Below are 6,320 nucleotides of genomic sequence, written 5' to 3' on the forward strand. Positions count from 1 at the left end.
ATGAATTCATCTAATTATATATGAAAAGAAGCGAACATATATTCGTGTTCAGTGAAAATTGCAAATTATTAGGAACTAATTTGAAGCGAATAAATCTTCGCTTGAATGAATTCTAAGTTGACGTACATGTGAAACACACAACCCCTACATGAGAAGACCCTTCACACCTGATGTAAGTACACCAACGCTTGTATGTGAAGACCAAAATGATGAATGAATGTGGGAGGAAAATACACGCCGCGAATAAATCTTCGCTACAAACAATTTTTCAATTTCTATCCGTTAATCACATTTAATTTTTATTTATAATCGTTACACATCGAATCGGACCAAAACTTACATTTAAAATTATGGCAATGATATGACTTATGGGCAACGTATACTTAGCCAGAAGAGTAGATATGATAATACTTTATTATTTTTAACAAATTCGTTATATATTAATGTTTAATGACATTTGCATGAAAATATAAATCACAAATAATTATTATAATTCGACGTACAAATTTTCATTACAAGTTTCATAAACATTTCCCCGTTTCATAAACATTTGTACATTTTAACAATATTCATCTGCATCTCCAGCTTCAAGGCATCTCCATTGAAGCAACCACAGCGGATCTCTCACGCATAACTGGGGTCATACACCTGTTGAGTTATCTCTTGAGATGTTTTCCATCCCAGGGAATCTCCCACAGTTGGCGCTTCCCACCAGCAGTGTACACGAATGATCTTCATTTGATCGGTAGTTTCTACTTGAGTTACCAAGCATTCGTGGTAACTGAAGATGTTTTCCACCAGTTGATCTTCATTGTACAAGTTTTCCATCACAGAGAATCTCCCAAATGATACATCCCAACAAACTATATGAAAAAAACACACACTCTCAACAAAAACGCTCAATAGATATTTCATGCTGCCGACGAAGATTGTTCATGTAATCCCTACATTTATAGCAAACAGAAAATCTGTTTTCTTCATAAAATATTTACATCTATTGATTCAGAAAAAGTAAATTTCCCGTGATGAAATATCAAATCCGAACAGTGTGTAGTCACTTTGTCACATCATGAAAAAGTAATTTCATTCACGAAAAAGTAATAACACTTAATAATCTAAAATAAAATAAATAATTCAATATTGTCATTCACATTATATTAGACAATAAATTATTTCAACATTAATAAAAATATTTTCATGAATAATTATAAAATTATATTCAATATAATACTATAATAGTATTGCTATACGAACAGGGAAGAGATCTGAGCTAAACTAACTCAATAAGCGAAGAAATCTTCGCCACAATTGTTTTCGACCTGTCCCCCGTGTACACCCCCCATACACAACAATGAGAAGCCCACTTGTCTGTCATGGAAAGACACTAAACCGTGTATGTGTAGACCAAAATTAAATGTATTTTAAATATCCCTTTATTTCATATTATATGAAATTATTATAACTGACATTAAGCGAACAAATATTCGCTCAAATGACCTGGCGGATCAGTAGGCAGTCCTTTGTTTTGTCACATCATGCAGAAATTATATGTCATCATTGAAAAAGAAGTGTGTTTTTGTATAAAACCCTATAAAGAAATCATTTCATATCTATGGATTCAGTAAAAGTATGAAGCCTGTCATGACATGTCAAATCGGAATAGTGTGCAGTATTGTTGTCACATCACAAAAAGTAGAAAATAGTATATTTTAATACAGTTGCAACTTAATTTTATTTTTCTATTTTTAAACACATGCATTCATCTAATTATAGAAGAAAAGAAGCGAACATATATCCGTGTTCAGTGAAAATTGCAAATTATGAGAAACTAATATGAAGCGAATAAATCTTCGCTTGAATGAATTCTAAGTTGACGTACATGTGAAACAAACAACCCCTACATGAGAAGACCCTTTACACCTGATGTAAGTACACCAACGCTTGTATGTGAAGACCAAAATGATGAATGAATGTGGGAGGAAAATACACGCCGCGAATAAATCTTCGCTACAAACAATTTTTCAATTTCTATCCGTTAATCACATTTCATTTTTATTTATAATTCATTACAGACATATTTTTGTACGGTACATCATATCTTAAAGTAATCATTATACATCGAATCGGACCAGTCTTCATTATTTTAGATAGGGAACATCAATCATAATTTATATATTGTTAATTAAAAAGTTTAGGTGATGTTTGATCTTATCTTGTTACACTTATTATAGAAACCAAAAATTTATATTAAAAAATGCTGAATACTACAGTCATAAATTAAAAAATTACATTTACTATAATTAACATTATATGAAATATTAAATTATTCATACATAACAAACCTTATATTTATTACATGAGTGTCAAAGTAAAATATATACATTGTCATTTATATTCAAAAAAAATTCATTAAATTTAATTGACAGCTCAATTAAAAAGGAAATTAGTACAATGAAGCGCCAAAAAATTTTCCACATGTCAAGTCAACTGTCACAAAGTCTCAGGCTTTGTGGCGACGGCCAGTCAATCGCTACCATCGAATCAAATGTCATTCCTTTAGATTGGATACGATCTGTTAGATTGGCAGATCGAAGATTTGTTCGCTTATTCAGCATTGAGAAGCAAATAGTTGTTCATTTTGTGGGAATTTTTTTTCAAATAATGTGAAACAAGAAAGACATGTACTAAGCGAAGATATATTCGTACATTGCGGAGTTCTGCACGAATACATCCTCGTCTATTGTAGTATGTTACTTTTCATAATGCATAATTACCTTTCACAATACAAAAGCGAATATCGCTTCGACTCGTACGAAGTTCATGAGAAACTCCTTATTCATGTTTGTGAAAACCGATACGGCCTCATGAAAATACATTCACACTAACAGTGCACTTTGCAAAGTAAAACTGTAAAACATCTGAAGCCCGAATCCGGCCGTAATACACCCAGGTTATTCTACCATCTGACCTAGCGCTGTCGTCTCCGGCATTTCGACTACGAACCCATTTCTCTTCCGGTTAGTATCTTCGGCTCTAGCGAAAATGGTAAGAAGTGTTTACGGTTGCATGCTTGTGTCTATTTCGTTTTCTTAGTTTAGGTCGTTCGAATCTAAATGTGACTTTAACATCTCAGAATCAGGATTCCGATATGCAAATAGTTCCATATACTGAATCCACGACTGAAGTGAACACACTAAGGTAATTACGCGAATGTTACAATTGTTAAAATTTGACTATATTTGGATTAGGTAAGTAATCCAATTTGCTAATGATAATGTAGTGTTCAACAAAGGAAACGAAAACCCGATGCATCAGGCACGCCCACGACACCACTGGATATTCTGGCCAACGCGGCGAATGAAGCACTTAGTGAGAACCAGGTTCAGAAGAAAAGAAGAAGGACTCGTGACCCTGATGTCGATTTTAAGAGCAGAACCTCTCCATCGGGCCTTCATCACCTGATTAACAGGTTATCTGAAGAACAGAAGCAGGCTGTGAGGGACATAGGATTTGGTTCCCTTCTGTCACTTGGCATATCAAAATGCCCACTTCAATTCTCACGGTGCATTGTGAGTCTATTCAATCCCAGAAGGAGGAGCATCGTCCTACACAGTGGAGAGGAGATGCAGATTGATGAAGAGGATGTTCAATGTGTATTGAACATACCCAGAGGTGAATTAGTTGTGGCAGAGTGTTTAGGAAATCACACGGACGACAAGGTGTACAAGGACCATCTCACGGCGTGGAGAAGGAGATGGGGATTCGAGAACAGTGGAGGTCCTTCAACCTACCAAATGCCTGACAAAATTCTACAGAACACAGAAGGAGACAGTAACTTCAAGATGGACTTCGTGGTGTTTGTTGTATCCAGTTTTTTGTGGACATCCCAAAATCCACAGTGCAGGTAAACCCAAAGAACCTAGCATTAATTCTGTGATCTCATTTAGAACTTCAATATCATTTTACATGGCTTGAGTCACTACTTTTTTATTTTCAGATTCAAAGTACTGAAATCCCTCCAGGATGTATCTAAAATCAAAGACTACAACTGGTGCAAGTTCACGTTAGACGGGCTAGTCGACAGTGTTTATAAGTGGAAAGCAAAGAAGACATCCTATTTCCATGGACCATTAACCTTTCTTTTGGTGAGTGTAGAAATCTATTGGCTGGAGGTTGTCCATTCATAATTTTTTGATGACTTTGAACGTAACATATATTTGTTCATGCTAATGTATCAGTTGTGCTACTTGGACCGTGTGGTTGAGTTCAAGGTAAACAGTAAGATCTCAAGGAGTTTTCCTATTCTAGGATGCTGGGACGAGAAGAAGATGTACGAAAGGGTTGAGTATGAGGCTGCACAGGGGGGGTTTGGACATGGTAGGGTGGTTGCTCGCATAGCCATTCCGAATGAGCAACCACTGATGCAACAAAATGTGCAGCCAACACCACCACAAACTGGAGATGACCATCCAACTGAGCATGCTCCAATTACACAAAACCTGGCGTCATGTTTGAGGAAGGTTGCTGCCGCTGCCGAAGAATTGGCACAAGGGGCTAAATATCTGAATGAGATGCACCAGATAAACGCCATGGAACTTGTACAGTCTGCATTTGAGCCATTGGCCACGGTGCTAAACTCCAATGCAATCCTGAGGGAAGGCTTACAGCGGAGTCTGGACCAAAACAAAAAGCAGCAGCCCAGAGGAAGTGGCATTAACCCCAACACGGAAGCCACCACCCAAGGGAAAGGGAACACCCTTCCTACCAACAACCCTGCCAACACCAATCCAACGGCCCCATCGAACAAGAACACATTCACCCCCACCACCGAAACGAAGACAAAAGCCAACCACCCACCAACGACCCCATCCAACAAGAGCACACTTTCTCCCAACATCCAAAAAAATATCAACGCAGACAACCAAGCCAAATCCAACACCCATCCTCTAAACACCCTAGACCACACACAACCCACCCTCACACCAACACCCCAATCCCACAAGAACCCCCTTCCACTCAAAACAGATACCAAAACCCCAGCCCCACCCCCTCCAATGGCACAAGCCAAAGCCAACCCCCTTCCTCCAATCAAAACCACACCCCCTCCAGTGGCACAAGCCAAAGCAAACCCCATTCCTCCACTCAAAACCACACCCCCTCTAATGGCACAAGCCAAAGCCAACCCCCTTCCTCCAATCAAAACTACACCCCCTCCAGTGGCACAAGCCAAAGCAAACCCCATTCCTCCACTCAAAACCACACCCCCTCCAATGGCACAAGCCAAAGCAAACCCCATTCCTCCACTCAAAACCACACCCCCTCCAATGGCACAAGCCAAAGCCAACCCCATTCCTCCACTCAAAACCACACCCCCTCCAATGGCACAAGCCAAACCCAAAGCAAACCCCATTCCTCCACTCAAAACACCAGCCCCTCCAATGGCACAAGCCAAACCCAAAGCCAACACAATTACTCCCAAAACAGAAACCAACACGAACACCAGCGCTCCAACCACCCCAGCCTTGCCTTCTACCCAAATTATCCCAAATAAAGAGGAAGCAGGACCTTCAAAGGCCTTAAATGTCCAAAGAAAAGCCCCCCGAAATTTGAAAACTGATTGGTTAACCGATGTCATCAAAACCGAAACCAACAAAAACTCCCCTTCTTTGGCGATAGTTAAAAAGGAACCTGAAGAATGCATCTCCAGTCTACCACCGCCACTTCAAACGGCCTCTTCTTTGGAGATAGTAAAGAATGAACTGGAAGAATGCATCTCCAGTCTACCACCGCCACTTCAAACGGCCTCTTCTTTGGAGATAGTAAAGAATGAACTGGAAGAAGGCATCTCCAGTCTACTACCGCCACTTCAAACTGGCTCTTCTCGTCCAAACATGCAAACCAAAGAATGGCTTAAAGCATTGGAATTGCCTCAAGCTTTGAAAACCCCATATTTCAATAAAATGTTTAGGGATGAAAAAAAACTAACAAACTTTCAGAAGATTTTTGTGGGTTTCGTATTTGCTGGAGGACTTGATCCAAGGTAATGTTTCCTGCAAATGCTTAATTATTCCTAAAAAATAGGATTTGTACACCATTTTGAAACATGTTTTGCTGTTTTCATGCAGTGAAATGTTATTTATTGCGGATAACCTATGTCTACACGTGACACGCGGGGACATGCTTACAATGGCTGATCAAACCTGGGTAGACAGTATGATTATTGACGTTTGGTCATACATTTTGCACGACCTTTCTAGAAAAAATGTCAAACGTCGTTACAAGAAGATTTTCTACACAACCGTGCTCACCGTAAGTTGTAC

This window comes from Impatiens glandulifera, chromosome 2 (assembly GCF_907164915.1).
Source record: "Impatiens glandulifera chromosome 2, dImpGla2.1, whole genome shotgun sequence".
NCBI lineage: Eukaryota > Viridiplantae > Streptophyta > Magnoliopsida > Ericales > Balsaminaceae > Impatiens > Impatiens glandulifera.